Here is a 17687-nt window from a genome sequence, read left to right on the forward strand (position 1 = left end):
TACCTGTAAGCTTGTATTGCCAATAAATGAACCTTGAACAGAAACATGTCAGTCAAAGCAGAAGAGCATTGGCAGAGTCATGGGAAGGTTCAACTAGAGCAACAGGGCTGCTATAATCCAGATGGAGGCACATTGGCAAAGCAAATGCCAGAACTACTACCCTCGTTGTACCATGCTCTAATTTCTGACACCAGTCCCTTACTCTCATAAGTACCAGTGCCTGCTAAGAAAGTCTTTCAGAGGACAGGGTTTTGAGAGATAATGTTATCTCCCAGGCCTACCAACCTCTCTTAGTCTTACGAGGTTCTCCAGTTGTGCCTGGCACCACAAATAGAGATTATCTCCAGGGCTCCAAGAAGGCAAATATGGAAGAGACCCACTCTACCAAGGGATGCCGTTTCATTTACTGGTGTTGTGTCCCATCTGGGTCTTGGAGTCATCAGTAGACATGCTATCAGAGCCAAATGCTAAAAACTCATTGGCAAAATGTTCTGCTGACAGTCAGCCTGCGTGTTCCCTTCCTTCATCTCCTTCTGTGATACCTAGTTATTCCCCCAGTACTGTATAGAGTAAACCTTGATACAAACCCCTTCTGATACCCGTAACCTGTTACCCCACCTTTCTAACTAAGCTCTTCTAATCTCTCCCCATCAGTCAGTCCCTCAGGCACCTGATCATTCCTGTAGTCATTCTCTGAACTCCTTTCTTAACCTGTCTCTCATTACATAGGACCCTCAGCATTAAAGTGACATTCCAGTGTGCAATCACCGCATATGGGAGATATTATAAACTCTCTGCTGTGTGGGATGAAGTGTATGTGTTAGTACCCAGATCTGCATTACCCTGGCTTGCTATTGCATTGCTGGATCCTCCAGCTTAGGTGATATATAGCTATATTGCATTACAAGTTGAGGTCTAATATGCCATCTGTTGACACTCTTAAGTTCCTCCAATGTGCTTGCTCTCTAGGATTCTTCCCCTGGCCAAGTACCTCTGATTCAAAGTATTCCATTCCCACTAGATGCAGTAGCCCAAGGATTTTCAACTGATTTTCCCATGTCGTTTTTCTATCTGTTTCTAAATCTTCCAGGCCTAGTTGCATTAATGGTCTATGTATTGTGGTGTTCATAAAACATCCCAACTGGGAATTTCTAGAGTTTATTAGTGTGCTGTTTATTCCCTCTTCTAGGTCATTAACAAACACAGAAAGTCTAGAAAAGCAATTTGAATTCATTGAAGAGTGAGAATTTGTAAGACACTGTATCAAACATTAGCCTAAAACCCAAACAGTTTCCCTTTCTCCACTAATTTTTTAAACCTAGCACAAAGGCAATCCAGTGGATCTAGCAAGATAGTTCTATATAGATATGCACTGCTTATTGTGCTTGCCCCCAATAGTTGTTTTTTGTTTTCCACTTCCATATTTGCTCCATTATTTTAGAAGAGGTCTCTTAGGAAATGTGACCTCTAGAATCTCTCTGCTTTTTTTCTGATGTTTTATATTATATTTGCTTTCTTCCAGTCTTCTGGGATTATAGAGGTTTTCAGCAATTTTTTCCCGTACAGCCTGATCCAACAGACATTGAAGTCTATGGAGATACTTCCCATGGCTTTGGATCAGGCTTCATCTTCCAGCCAAGGTGATATATAGCTGTGTTCATTTTCTGGATATTCCATCACCTGGTTTTATCAATGACTGTGACTGCCTGCTGACTAATTTCAGTGGTGGGCTACAGGAACTGCACATGGCCACTGCACATGGCTTGGCAATTATGCAGACACTGACTGACTGACTATCAATGACTCAAGGATTCTCAGGACTCCCTTTATCTATCATTAAGGGCTGGTGTGGCACCTAGCACAACAGAGGGTTCTGATCTGGGTTGCCTCTGCAATGCACATAAGAATTTTCTTTCACTGTGCTATATTTATGAAAGCCCATCTTGCCCTTTCAGTTTTCTGGCACTGAGTCATTCTGCATTCTTGTTATGTTGAACCTTTCCCTGTAGGCAATAGCCAAGTCTGTTTACTCCTGTGTACTTTCTTCCCTACATTTTTACATATGTGACTGGTTCTTTTAACTTCCCATATCTACTCAGCCCTTTCCTGGCATTCTTAATTTTAAAGGAGTTGTCTCTGGAGTTGTAATTTTGAGGGATTTGTTTAGGACCCCCAGCTCCCTTCCCCTACTAGTGGATTTTAATACTTCCTCCTGCAAGCTTAATTTAATAACTCCCCAGTGTCTGCCATCCTGAAGTCGGATACCCTTGTACTGTTGCCCTGTTCCCTTTGCCAACTTTGCTGAATTCAAGTCTTACTTAGTCACTGACTCAAAGCTTTCTTTTCATTCATTCTGATCCTCTCTTATGAAAAGAAGTTGATTGGGATGACTTCTCTGCTCTGCTTCTCCTCTCCTCTCTCTATATAGGATCCTCATTAGTGAAGCCTGTTTCACTGCATTGGTTGTCCAGAAGGTATCTGGATAGTTAAAAGAATCCAAGAAATACAGTGTCCTGTAGCTCTGAGTCAAACCAGAGTTTGGTCCTTGCTCTTCTCCAGTCCTGGCAGCCTGTAGCAATACCACCTGTCTTTTTCCCCTTATCATAGATTTCATAGATTTTTAGGGTTGGGAGGGACCTTAGTAGATCATTGAGTCTGACCTCCTGCCCTGGGCAGGAAAGAGCGCTGGAGTCAGATGACCCCAGCTAGGCGCTTGTTTAGTCTCCTCTTAAAGACGTCCAAGGTAGGGGAGAGCACCACCACCCTTGGAAGTCCATACCAGATGTTGGCAACCCTCACTGTAAATAATTTTTTCCTAATGTCTAATGTAAATCTGCTCTCCGTTAGTTTATGGCCATTGTTCCTAGTAACCCCAAGGGATGCCCTGGTAAACAGAGTATCCCTTATTCCTTGCTGCCCCCTCTCTCCCCCCAATGAATTTGTAGATAACCACAAGATCCCCTCTCAGCCTTCTTTTGAGGAGGCTGAAGAGATTCAGGTCCCTCATAGGATCTTACCTGCAGGCCTTTAACCATATGAGTAGCCCTCCTCTGGATCCTCTCAAGGTTATCCACATCCCTCTTGAAGTGCAGTGCCCAGAACTGGATGCAGTACTTCAGCTGCAGTCTTACCAATGCCTCATAGAGGGGAAGAATCACCTTATACCTGTTCATGATGCATCTTGTAATGCATGAAAGAGTGTGGTTGGCTTTACTTATCACTTTTGTTACATTGATGACTCATGTTCATGTTGGAGTCAACTATGACTCTGAGATCCCTTTGTGCTGCTGTGCTGCTTAGAAAGTCACCTCCCAGTCCATAGGTGTGTTGGTGACTCTTTCTCCCTAGATGTAGCACTTCGCACTTATCTTTGTTAAACTGCATCCTGTTCTGTTCTGCCCACTTTCCCAATCTGTCCAAATCCACCTAAATCCACTCCCTGCCCTCCAGTGTGTTTACTTTGTCCCATAATTTAGTGTTGTCTGTGAATTTGGACACAATGCTTTCCACGCCGTCATCCAAGTCACTGATGAAGATACTGAACAGCACTGGTCCAAGGACTGAGCCTTCGGGAACTCCACTTCCCACATTTTTCCAGGTTGAAAATGACCCATCCATCACCACCCTCTGGACGTGCCCCATAAACCAATTCTCCACCCACCTGACCATGTAATAATCTATATCATAACCACTTTATTTATTTGTAAGAATGGGATGTGACACTGTATCGAAGGCCTTTTTAAAATTCAAGTAGATGACATCTACCTCAACTCCTGCATCTAAGCATTTTGTGACCTGGTCCTAAAAAGAAACAAGGTTAGTCAGGCAGCATCTACCTGCTATGAAGCCATTGTGGTTGCCCTTCAGCGTTATTTTTCCTACTGGACTCCCACAAATGTGATCCTTAATAATTTTTTCAAATGTTTTCCCAAGAATAGAGGTGAGGCTAACCAGCCTATAGTTACCCGGATCATCTTTTCTCTCCTTCTTGAAAATAGGGACCACATTGGTCCTTTTCCAGTCCTCTAGGGCCCATCCTGAGTGCCATGAGTGCTCAAACAACCACACCAGTGGTTCTGCTATGACACTGGCCAATTCCTTCAGCGCCCTTGGATGAAGATCATCAGAGCCTGCTGTCTTAAACACATCCAGACCCTCCAAATGCCCCTTCAGTAGATCAGTGCTAACTGTTGGTGGGCTGGAGTCCCTCTTGTGCCTGTCTATAGCCCTTTTGGGAGATATGTCTTTATCCATGTTCAGGAATACAGAGGCAAAGAACTCATTTAGGAGCTCAACTTTGTCCCTCCTATCTACTACCAGTTGCCTTAATCTGTCCTGCAGGGGTCCTGTGTTACCATGTGCCTTCTTTTTGCTCCCTGTGTACCTAAAGAAGGACTTTTTGTTGTCTTTATTTTTGTTGCAAGTCTGAGTTCCATTTCTGCTTTGGCCTTTCTAACTGATTCCCTGCAAATATGAGCCAAGCAGGTATACTCCTCCTTGGTGGCTACCTGCTGCTTCCACAGTCTGTATGCCTCTCTTTTTTCCTCCATAAGCTCTCTAGATTTCTCTGTTCAGCCAAAAGGGTTTCTTGGCTCTTTTGCCTCCCTTTATGTGCACTGGGATGTGCACTCCCTTTTGTGCCTGAAGGACCATTCCCTTGAGGAATGTCCACCCTTCCTGGACCCCCAGTTCACCAATGCTCTTGCCATTCAGTGCCTCACTTACTAATCTCCTGAGCTCACTGAAGTATTTCTGAAGTCTAACACTTTTTGCCAGATAGTGAATTCTAACAATTGGTGGTCGCTATCCCCTAGGTTACCCTGTATCTGCAGATCACCCACCAGGTCATCCCCTGTAGCAGGCACTAAGTCACCCAATATTCTCCCAATAATCATTGATTATTGAAGATGTGTATTAGTCCTCAACATAGAGAGCAATGCCCCCACCGTGCTTTATCTTGTCTGTACAGCATATAGCCCTCAATGCCTACTGCCCAATCGTGGGTAGGGTCCCACCAAGTTTCTGTTAACCCAACCAAGTCAAAATCTTTGTTTTCAAGCAGGAGTGTGAGTTCCTCCTGCTTGTTCCCCATGCTCCTAGCATTACTATAGAGACACCTAAGCCCCCTGATGGGTACCCTTGGTACCCCCAGTCCTAATGCCTAACAGGCCTTATCTTTCATGCTGAAGGAACATCACCACCACACTCTTTGTTGTCTAGTTACAGCTTGCCAGTACTTTCTGTATGTACCATCACCTCTTCACATCTTCAAACATTTTCCACATGGATGGAATTCACATCATTCTATTGATAAGCATCATCTCACTAGCTTTCAGTTATACATCCTATGTAATGACAAAACATCTGATGAACTAAACTGCTGCTTACAAAAGCTTATGCATCTCTGATTTAGTTACTCTAGTAGGTGCAAATCTATCCTTCCTTCTATGTAAAAAAGAATACCTAATTTCCGTCATAAATAATATAATGGATACAATTCTATTACCTCTTTTGCTATTTTCTTTCATCCACGCCCCATGTATTTATGTGCAGATTAGAGTCTTAATCCATTAATAACAGGATGATCAGCATTCTGTGATTGACTGTTTCTCTTTGACTAGCTATTAACATTTGAAAGGCTGTAATATGCTGGAGTGCAGCATGATCCCAGCTGTCAGATGAATTCAAGGCAGCCTCATTCTGTGTTTGTGTGTGTGTGCACAAGTGCACACACTCATTAAAGGTACCAGGTTAACAGAATCCCTCACTATAAAAATAACACAAGAACACTTCAGTGAGAGAATGTGCAGTCTAGACTGCCTCTGAGAGTGTGCTTTACCCTAGGCCTGGTACCACTGCCATGGGTGAGAGAATAATTCTTTCCCTATAATGCAGTTAGTCTTTAGCTGAGACTGGCCACAAGGGTGGTCAGTGTAATACTGACACTCAACTAATAGAAACTAATTTGAGACAATTTGAAACTAATTGCCAAACAGCATCTCATTAGACTTAGGTCTGGATTTGAACCAGGCACATGGACATGAGAGGACCTGTTTGGTGCAGGCAGCCCCCTCAGGCTGACAGTTTACTCAGATTTAAATAGTTTTTATGAATAAAGTCACGTGTCATTTTCTACTGTAGGAGACCCTATTTCTGGCCCTTGCCATCCAGCCTATCTCAGTGCTGTGAGAAAACAGCAGTTCTCATGTACAAACCCAGTAGTTTTATATCTGAATTTTCACTTCTTGTGAATTTCAAGATGATTGTCTGAAGTCACTGAAAAGGTCCCCCAGTCTCCTTTCCCAGAGGAATGGGGAAGGATATCCTGTTGTTATGGCTGACCAGGGTCTATTGGCATCCTAAGGCTGAGGTGTCTTAGGAAAGATAGCTTTATCCATCTTACTGTTACCAACCTAAGGACACTAGACTTCAAAGCCAGTGTCTGGCCCAGAAAAAGACATGCTAATCCTACACCGGCCAGCAGTGGATGAAACAAGCTAAGAAAAGAGGGAGAAATGTTATTACCTTAAAATGCTAATCTTCTTTCTGTAATTGTTCTATTATACTGTAGCTCCCCCTTCTTTAACTAAGACAGTAGGATGCAAATAAATCAATTTCCCCTGTGATTTAAATCCATTTCCCCAGTGATTTTAGAGTATTGCAGTGTTGTGTTCTAAGCCTGTCCTTTCCCCTCCACAGACCTGGAATCAAATGTATATCACTCTTGAGAACTACAGGAACTTTGCAGATTAGTAGTAGCTGGGATGAGGTCTTAAAAATATATCAGATCTAGGTGAGTTATAATGTTCTTCCCCCTAGGAATTCCCCTAACTGGCTACAATCACATTCCACCAGCATGGGGTAACAATCTCTGGATAATCACTAGGGCTGTGCAAAGCTTCGGGTGGTGATTCAATTCGGAGGAGATTCGGCCCGATTTGGTGGCTGAATCTCCAAATCCAAATTGAATCAGGGGACCAATTTAAAGGTCCAGATTGCTTCAAAGCTCTCCAAATCTTTGGCAAAGATTTGGAGAGCTTCAATGATTTGGGCAGTCCCTGGTGGCTGCAGTGGGAAGCTGCAGCCACTCCAAGCTGATAAGTACTATGGGGTGGGGTGGGGTGGGGCTGGGAGAGGGGGGAGGGGACCATGGGGGGTCCCTGACAACCCTCCCGACACCCCCCCCCTCCCCCAGCCACTCCATGGCTGCCCCTGCCCGCCCCAGCTCAGTACTTTAAAAAAAAGCCCCGGTGCTCACTGGGTACTGCCAGGTGGGGGACGATCCCCACTGCCCCCCACTGACCCATACTGCATAGGGGGCTCTGCATGAGCTCTCTCACCCCCCCTGTTCCCCTGTCTCCTGCCCCCCCCCAGCTGCCCAGCCTGCCAGGGCTCTGACCCTTTAAGAAAAAAAAAAGCCGAGAAAAGCCCCAGGACGCACTGCTCCTGGTGCAGCCTTGGGGCTTTAGGGGCTCGTGCAGAGCCCCCCGCGTGGTGTGAGGCAGTGGGGATCACCCCCCACCGGCAGGAGCAGTGAGTCCTGGGGTTTCTTCAGGTTTTTTTTTTTTTCTTAAAGGGCTGGAGCAGGCCCATGTGGGGCACCCGTGAGGGGGCTGGGAGAGTGGGGGGGTGGTTGGGGGCTCATGCAGAGCCCCCAAACATCATGCAGCGTGGGGCAGTGGGGGGCAGCAGGGATCACCCCCTGCCTGGCAGCACCTGCTGATCTGGGGCTTTTTTTCCCCCAAGTGCTGGGAGCTGGGGCAGGTGGGGCAGCCATTGCTGGGCTGGGAGAGGGGCAGGGGATGGGCCTGGCTGGCTGATTCAGAGATTCAGCTGCTGCCAAATCTCCGAATCAGATTCAGCCGAATCGAATCAGGACAGTGATTTGAATCACCGAATCGAATCAAGGTCCCCTGAATCAGCCAAATCCGAATCCAAAGCGAATACTAGCTGCTTCACACAGGAGATTAATCACTTGCATAAAATAATGAATCTGCTTTGCCCATGTTCAGGGACCTGTTGAAATCTTTCTGCAGATATTTGAGCACTTAAGGTTACTGTGGAAACAGCAAATATTAAGTGACTCTACAAGAGTTTGAGTAAAAAGATCCTTTTGAAATCTTAAGCACTGGTCTTGTTTGCACCATAAACTGAATCCTGAAGATTAAATTTCATACAATCTGAGGACAGGGACATGCTATGTGACCTATATGACCAATCAAACCTAACCAACCTTTCTCAGGTTTTGACTGTCAACTGCCCATGCAACACCACAAAGGATTATTAGGAGAAATGAGTCAGTGAAAAAATTCAGGTAACAATTACACTTGAGAAGATCATAAAACCCTAACAAATACTTCATGAGCAGATGAAGTGTCTATGCTTTCCTAATAAATTATTCATGGTGAAATAATTGCTTTGTTCTGGTAGCTTTTCATCCCAGCCCTGTTTTCCATATGAGAACAGTATGTTATAGTTAAATCTGTAATGTTTTACAAGACAGAAATAGAATAGAAATGTATCCTTTTTTAAAATGTTGGTTAGAACAGGGATTTTTCTGGGCTTTTGTAAACTGTCCTCTGTGTTGCATTTAATCTGACCATTGCAGGGTTGTGCTGGTATATGATAACCTGAGGTGGGGAACAGACTAACAGAGAGAAATGCAAAAAGTAAATCAACCTCTGATAGGAAGCACTGCTGAGGGCACAACTGAAGAAATGCCCTGCAGGAAACCTCCCAGTACAGTTTTCAAGATTTTGGAAAAATTATCTAACCTAAATCAGGGAGAAATATTGAAATCTCAAGCAAGTTTTCAAACCAAAACATTTTTAAAAATCAGATTGGATCTAGTTAAATGTTTTATTTTGATACTTTAAACTGTTTATTTATTTTTAAACTTTTTCTTCTATAAATTAACTTACACCAAAGGGCCTTTCTAAGCCAAACATGGAATTTTTCTGGTTTAGAATAAATAGGGCTGTCCAACTGGTGGCCTCCAGGTTCCTGTATAGCTACTACTCCTCCCTCCTCACTGTTTGTTGTAGGAAGACAGCCATGGCTGGAGTCTCTCTTGTCCTCCTCCAGCTTCTACTTCCTGCTCCACTCCTTGGGGGCAGGGTGGTATAGCAGAGGGGGACAGGCTGGGCTGCACATGCTACACATGTGGCAGTACACAGGGTGCTGGCCACTATGTGTGTAGCCAGGAGGGGGACTGGGCTATCTAACTGCCCAGAGGTTGGCCAGCCCTGGCTTGGAAGAAGGTGGATGCAAGATATTTTGACAAGTTTTTTAAACTTTTTCAATTATTTTCTCAAAACTTGAAATTTGTCAGAACTGACCCTTTCCCAGGAACAGCTTCAGTTTCATGAGCCAACATGTTCTGACAAAACACAGTTCACAGGAAAATTCCCAAACAGCTACATGCTGCCAGGTATGGCAGGCAGCTGTGGGTGTTCCCATCACTTCTCATGCTGATACAGGACAAACAACACATAGCACAGAGAAGAGGAAGAGTGAGGTGAGTTGAGGTAAGGGTTGGAATTTTGTTGGCGCCCTAGTAAATAAGGGTCCAGATTCTCAAGTGTAGGCCAATGCCCACTAGCATCAAGAGAAGTGAAATCCTGGCCTTTTTTAAGCTAATGGCAAAACTTCTGTTGACTCCAATGTGGTCAGCTGTGGCTTCATGTTAGCTGTCTGTACATTGATTTCACTAAGTATTCAGTCAACCCGACAAGTGCAAAACCTGGACTGTGCAGCCACAGGTGGTTGTGCTGCCCTGGAATGGCCTCAGGTGACAGGATCCTCCATAATGGCTTCTCTCTGCCTACCAGCCCTCTGTGTACAAAGGACTGAACTGGAAATAGAGGAGCATCCCAGAAACCCTTGGATGCTGGGATAGCCTCCATGGGCGTTGCGGGCCAGAATGCCAGGGCCCAGGCAGCCCCAGAGTCAGGGACAAAGCAGAAGACCCACTCCATGCATCCTTGCTTTTCAGTAGCATTTTTCCTTGCCTCCAAATCAGGGACTGGGCCATGATTTTTGGTGTAATGCTGTCCCTTTGCAGGCAGCTCCAGGGCTAGCCAGCAGAACGTCCGGCCATGCAGTTCTTTCTTTTTGAGGACAGTGTACTGGGAGTAACAGGGTACTGGGGTGTGCCTGTTCCATTATGGGAGCAAGCAGCCAGAGAGGCAGCTTACAGGTGACCAAGGGGGTTAATAAGGGACTCACCTGACCAGTAGCCGGCCAGGCTAGAGATATGTAAGCCCTGATCCTGAGCTGGCCAGGCAGTCCATCCCTGGGAGCTGTGAAGTGATGATCTCCTGGAAGTAGTGCAGCAGAACTTCTGAACTGACTGAGAGGGAGCAACTCTGCAGGCCTGGGAACAAGGGAAGATATCTGGGGCAGAGAGGGGCTTGTTTATACAGGCAGGTGGCCTTGGTTTTATGTTAAATCAAGAGGGGGTTTGGGTGCTTGCCAGGGGGCACAGGCACTTTTAATTAAGTTACACCAATGTTTAGCCTTGAGCCCTACTGAAAGCAGGCTCAGGGCCCACTTAGAGAAACAGTAGCCCAAGAAGGGCTAAGAGTGGGGCCCAGCAGTGAGTGCAGGCTCCCAGAGGCTGTAGATAAGAAGATCCATGAGCCCAAGACCCTGAGAGGGGCTAGTAGTGTGATTGGAGGATCCAGGTGCACAAAGCAGGGCTGGGAGAGTGTGAGATCAAAGAAGGTCTAAAGATAGGGTGAGTGTCTGAGTGTGAGAACAGGAGGTTTAGGAGCCAGAGGTTGGCTGAAAGTTGGACCAGAGGGTCCATGGGCCCAGCAAAGAGGAAGAGCTGGAGTAGAGGGTCCATGAGTCGGAGAGGGGCTGTGGCCTGGATCAGAGAGTCCAAGAGCCCAGAGAAGGGGTCAGAGTTGAATTACAAGGTCCATGAGCCCAGAGAGAGGGAGATGAGTGTGGGACCAGGGCCCAAGAACCCAGAAAGGGGCTGCATGTGGGTCCAGGGGTTCTGAGGGCCTGAGAAGGAACTGAATGTGTGACCAGAGAGTCCGAGAACTCAGGAAGCAGCTGCATGTGGGACCTGAGGGGCTTAGAGGTGGGCTGTGCAGGAGACTAGAGAGTCTGAGAGCCCAGAGTGAGGGGCTGTGAGAATTGAGGAGCTCAGAGAGGGGCTATGTATAACGAACACCAGGTGACATCATTGAACAATAACATCTGTAAGGCATGGGACATAGTGTAGGGGAGGACAGAGCCACACAATGAGCCCTTAAGACTACAGGTACCCTGCAGAGCTACAAACAAGCTGAGGGGGCCTATTTAACTTGAGGGCAGAGCTATGACTAAAGGGGTCCAGAAGGGGTCCAGTGGTGGTTTGTACAGACTCAGGCTCACTCTAAAGCCCATGGGCAGCCTCCCTTACATTACCTCTCTAATAAGAACAAGGTATGATGAGCAAGTGATCACGCTGGGGCTACATTAGAACCTGAGCCAGGCAGGGGTCACACGGCTGCCCCTGTGGCCTGAACATGCCACAGATAACCTCCATGGTGCAAAGACAGGGGCATCCAAATCCAGATAGAGTCAAAACTATGGCCATACCATTTCATCATTTAACAATACACCTAGCTATCGCAACCCCATTCATTCCCAGCCCATTTCCGGCCCAGTTTCCATTGCAAAGGAAGTGGAAAGGCTGGTTAGTTTAATCGCAAGGAACTCTATAGCATTAGACACTACAGCAGGAGCTTCCCTAAAAACAACATCTATTCAGTCAGTGAGAACACCGGAAGCCTGATGTCAGTATTCAAAATTGATGTACCTTTCCTCTTGTATCACACTCATGGTTTTATTGATTCTTCACTTCCTACAGAAGCCAACATTACATCCCAGCTTTTTCTCACTAAAATTGTATTTAAAATAATCTCTCTCTTTTAACACAGTCACTTTGTAGTTCGTTGTTTATTAATATTATTGATATTAGCCAAGACACCCTGCTGTACCCTTTTAAATAATACATTGGATTCATGCCCCGACCTAGGACCCTGTCTTGGGACCTAAAGCTAGAGTACCATGCCCTTATTAGGCACAGAATGGTGCCCATGGCTTCAAAGCCTTCCTCTTTTCCATGGGGTCAGTGCCACCTGGGGCTCTCTCTCTTACCCAGCTCACATTAGATATCTGAGCAAAGAGCAAATATGAGTAGCAGAAGCAGCATGGTGCCTGGCACCTTGCCAAGTACAATTCAATCAAAAGTATTGGGGTAATTGACTTTATGTCTCCCAGCAGGGCCTGCAGCCAGCAAGCACTTAAATGATATCAAGACTTTACAAAGGAAAACAAAGAAAAAAATAATTCAGAAAGATCCCTGGCTGCCACTGTGCCTAGAATCTAGCTATTGATTTCAGTATCTTGCAGGGGCCTGGGGTCTGCTTCCAGCATGTAATGGAAATAAAAGGCCTTTATGCAAGTACTGTCTGGATCCTTCCAGTTGTTCCACTGATAGGGGTAACTCTTGCCCTGCTTCCACCAAAGGCTCCCTTCCCCCCCAACAGAAGACAAGGCAAGTGAACATCTACTCTCAATTCTCACTGCAAACCTTCCCTCTTCAAAATAATAATATTGGGCCATATCCTTGGATGAGGCAACTGAAGCTTGGCCCATCCATGTTCTCTATACCCACAGGGGAGCTGGCCTGGTTGTCAGTACAGTGCTTCCCATGGCCATTCAGAATTTTGTGGCTGCAGCAGGCACAGAACTCAGATCCTGCTCCACCCAAAGCAGAGATTCAAAAGTAGCTGAGTGGAAGCAGAATTTCAGTTAGCACTCAGTAAAGTGCCATGGTGCATGTATACTTTGTTTGTTACAGTTTGATACAGTGACTTCCTGAAAATTTCAACTGGGTTGGGGTAGAGATGGACTTTCTTTTTTCACAATCATTGGAACTAAAACCCATCTGACTGGAGCTATTGGTATGAGGTGCAGTTCAGGAGGCCAATCAAATATCTGGCAGGTTTTCTCATCCTGCAATCAGCAGGACTTGCAGCAAAAGATGTAACAGAGTTAATGGTGCTACACTGAACTAATTATATTAGTTTTCTTTGCATCTTGAAAAAATATTTTTTGGGGGGAGGGAAGGAGAGAGACAGACTTTGTTTTGTGCTTTTGGTTGGAAGGTACAGATGAAAATGCTAATTACTGAGTGTTTTTAATATGGTTGAAATGAGACACGTAACAATACATGGAATCAGAAATAGATAGACTTGCTCACCATAACTCCCTGGATATTGCTTGTTTATGGATACTCAGAATGGCCCAGAAATTGAACCACCACCCAGAAACACGACAAAGATTTGCACAAATTGTGGAGTTAATGTTTTCTGAACTGTACAGAATCTAGTTGGCATATTAAAAGGTAGCTATCCAAGACTATGCATGGGAGCCAAAGTAGAGGTAGCTTCAATACCTGGTCCATTGGTGTGGAAGATTTGAGAGCACTGAAACCCTGTTTTGGTAAACATGGAGCAAATTGCTATGCCCAAAACAAACCCAGTTTTTGCTAGATAAAAACTCCATAAGAAAATATCTGAAATATTTGGGAAGAAAATGAAAGATTGAAGTGATCCCAGCTTCCCTGTGTAGGAGTCTTGCTTTTCCTAGGCCGCACTATGGATATCGCTAAATATAAGCTAACCATGCCCGGATAAAAACAGTAGCCACTGGGTTCAAGGTGGAGAAATATACTCAAATGTGGATATACAGAGGCATACAAAGACCTTGGAACTGGACAGAAACTGGGCTGGAAAACAGATAAATGCTGAAACATGCTCTGCAAAAGTGGCTGCTGTTCAGAGTGTAATAAACAGAATGACTCTGCAAAGGTCTGCAGACCTGAAACAAACAAAGCCAGGAACTGCATTGATCCACCAATGACAGCGAATAATGTTCCTGATCACAATGAGCTTAGTATTGATAGAGTCAGAGCTATTCATGCTTATGGAAATAACTTCTTGCACAAGAGAAAAATTGTCTGACGTCTTGTTGGGGCCAGATGCTGAGATTATTCGATATAAAGTTGACACTGAACCCCAAGTAAACTAGGAAGCATAAAATATGTAAATGCAGACATCAAGTTTCAATCCAGTACATTAACAAGGGTCTCTTTGCCTATAAAGGTAAATGGTATAAGTGTAAAGTATGAGGCATGTGAAAAACCAGAGACAAAATAACTTTAAGTTTATATTGGGGATATGTCAGGTCATAGACCAGAAAGATTAATTTTAAGCAGCTTCAATAGGAATTCATCCAATGAATCTTACATCAAGCCAATAACTTGAATTAGTGAATACCCTTTAAAAGGGCATCCAGACTTGATTGAAGGACAGTAAGTGATTGAGAAAGCACTTATGTCCCTAGGTAACCTGGTCTGAAAATCTACATCTTATTTCCAAAGGGAATGTGTCTTACAGCTGGAGTTGGCTGAAAAATAGGAATATTAGTATAAACAATTTTTTTTTCATTTGAATGTGAACTTTTAACAAACAGTTATTAAAAATTGAAATGTTGGTGATTTTGGTCAGCTTTATATACAGCCTCTGAATCTTGTTATATCCCTTATCTTCACATTTGAAGAGCTCTCTGGTATCAAAAATCTTCATCTCATAAAGGTAAATTATGGGTATGGCAGTCATTGAATTTTCAAATGGACTAAGTTCTGTAAAGCATGAATAGCTCTGACTCTATCTGTAAATCCACTGACACTCTGAGGTTTGAAATTTTAGAAGCATCAAGATGAAACCATGAAGTGTTCTTTTCATCTTTAGTCAAACATTCATCCTAACAGTGCCACTGCACTATTAAAGATTGGATAAGCAGTTCAGTTATAGCATCCAAAAAAAGTATTGTTAAGGAAAGTACAGATGCCATCAGTGCCATATGGTCAGAAGTCTCTACCAGTAACAGATACAATAACAGCATAATTACATACTGTATAGTCATACAGTAATAATCCAATGAAGCTTTGGACCTGCAGGTACACAGCGTAGTTCAGATCATGCTAGTCAGCAACCAGAAAATGGCAGAAGTGGAACAGGCCACCATGAAAAATCAGCAATGGAAGTGTTGAAATGGGATGGTCAGGCCTTAGAAGGAAATATCCTTGCACTAGGACCAAAGAGATTAACTCTGTTTTGGGGTAAACTAATTTTAGAGTGGGAGAGGATTGTTATCCAAAGATATACTACTATGATGACATGCTGGGGTGTGTTTAGCATGGAGAATAACAAATGAAGAGCCAGGGCATGTATCCAGTTTGATTCAAGACATCCAGTGTGCCCCAAATAAGAAGTCCAGCCCTATCCAGCAAAGGATAACAGTATCACCTTGGCTAACACAGCAGACAACTGTGAAACAATGCAGGCTGCGTAAGCACTGTGGATTCCTATATAAATAGCTAAAAGATGAGAAGCCCCACAATAATCCATAAAAGTACATTTTAAATAATAGGGACACCTGCAAAAATAACAATCTCAGAAGATAGTCCTTGCTGTTCCTTACAGGAATTTGCCAAAGAATAGGATTCTAAACAGAAAACCTTGCTTGCGTTGTTAAGAAAATATCCAGAATTGTAAAACACAGTTCAGTTCCTTTATTATAATGATTACTGAGCAGCTCAATTCAAAGCAGTTCAGGGCTGGTACTATGCAAATTCCCCAGTGTCACTGGTTATAGAGTGAACAATTGACTGGTGAAAATGAAAATTCCATGTCTGAATTGGCTAATTCTCCTTTTAAAACAACCCATTCTCCTTGTACACTAGAGACCTGTGTACCAAGACTGCTAAGGTTTGAAACTCTCAGGTTACTCTCTTCGTTGTCTCCCCATTCATAACACCTCCTCTTTGTTCCTACCAGATCATTGAGAGCATGTCAGTCAGTCAGCATGACATCATTTAATTCTCAAGAATAAAATGTTAATACCATATCAGTTGTATAGCTGTCACACCAGTTATTTGCCCAAATAATAACACAAAACTATGACTTCTTCACTAACCCAGTAATGCTAATTTGTATTAAGACATCTCACTTTCAAAAGAATAATGCTGTAATCAACTACATTGTATAGCTTAGTAACTACTGGAAGAAAACTTAAGTACCTGTGCTCATGTGGAGACCTGGCAAGAGGCTCTTAACATGTATAATCTGCATATGCCTTGGCCTTTAGTGCTTATTAATATGCAAGAAAGGATCATAATGTTAGCCAGTAACAAACTCTGTTTCATTCCTGCCTCACTCTAGATAGATTCTATGGACTGTGCTTCTCCACTAGGGAGCTACTCTGGGCAGCTTGTGGGCATTCTGGATGGCTGATGCAGTCGTAAACTGCCCAAAATCCACAATATTCAAACACATAGGATAAGATTCTCCACTGCTCGAGAGCTTCATGGCTAGGGACAGGCATTCAAAATGCCTGAGCCTGAGTTGATTCAATCTTTGCAGGTTAGTTTAGCCTGACTAGGCTGAACTGGTTTGTAACTGGACAGACATTGTCTCTGAACTGAGGAAATTCAGGCATGTGCCTACAGTTGCTAAGGCTAGAAGCTGTGGAGTGCTAAAGCAGCCCTCCCTTTCCTTGTACAGTACTGAGCTGCGGGGTGGATGTGGCCAGGCCCCACTGGATATTCTGATTAGGGAGGTCTGCCTGCACCATCTCAGGCTTTTCCCCACCAGCTGTTCAAGGGGCAAGAGTGTTCCCAGACCCCTGCTAGCATTCTGAGGCAAGGAGGGGCGTGTAGTGCATGCATCTGTTGATGATACAGAGCTTTTCAACCTCCCTCCCTGCTTCTTTGTACTGTCTGCAGAAAACTGACAGGCAAGCAAGCCAGCAGGGAGCTGTTAACAGTGTTTATCACCTCATCAGCAAAACAATAGCCTCTCTCCATTAATTAAAACTCTTCTTAAACAGCTTACCAGCTAACCTGTTGATTAGTTCAAAATGCCCTAAGCAGTCACTGCTCTGGCTTCATGTCCCAGTGAAATTGCAGACTCATGCAGATAACTCTTGGCATTAGCTAGCATACCACATACCTAGGGTATGTGAAGCTGGGGTCCATGCTGTGGGAGATGGGAGGGAGGGAAAGAGGGATTCCTGCCTGAGCAGTGAGCAGCGAAGGGGGTGGGGGGTAGGGCAGGGGGAGGCCAGGCAGACCCTGCCGTGTCTTCAGTCTTTGCCAGAGCTCCAGCCAGGGAGCAGAGGAGAGGGGCCAGCCCTGCTGTAGAACAGAGAGCCTCGCTCAGCCCAGAGAGCATGCTGAGATGCTGGGGGAGTCTAGTTTATCTTAAACCAGCAAGGGGTCTGAGACAGACATTGCATAAACTGGTTTGACCCAAATCAGTTAAATCTGATATTACATTCAACCAGGTTTATCTCAGACCGGTTTTAGCCATTTTCAAATTGGTTTATGTGCACTGGATATCTGTTCTGTTACAGTTTTAAACCAGTTTCTGATCACTTAAACCAGCTTATATGTAATATCTGTCCCTAGCCCACGTGACAGAAAGGCATGAGGGGGTACTGGGGAGCTCATGACAGCTCCTGGGTTTTGTGTGTGCCAGCCCTGGCATCTCTTAAGACCAGAAGACCTGCCTTGCCTTCATGTCTACCTGGGCCTTTCTCCCTCCCTCTGCAGCTATCCC

At 44.5% G+C, this 17687-nt stretch overlaps 1 protein-coding gene across 1 annotated transcript in view; it reads left to right on the forward strand.

Annotated features, from left to right (window-relative positions):
* The window catches only part of FRMPD3 (FERM and PDZ domain containing 3), a 72197-nt gene that overhangs the window by 27198 nt on the left and 27312 nt on the right, over positions 1 to 17687 (forward strand). The gene's annotated exons all lie outside the window — the stretch shown is intronic.

This window comes from Alligator mississippiensis, chromosome 8, assembly GCF_030867095.1.
Source record: "Alligator mississippiensis isolate rAllMis1 chromosome 8, rAllMis1, whole genome shotgun sequence".
Classification (NCBI taxonomy): Eukaryota; Metazoa; Chordata; order Crocodylia; family Alligatoridae; genus Alligator; species Alligator mississippiensis.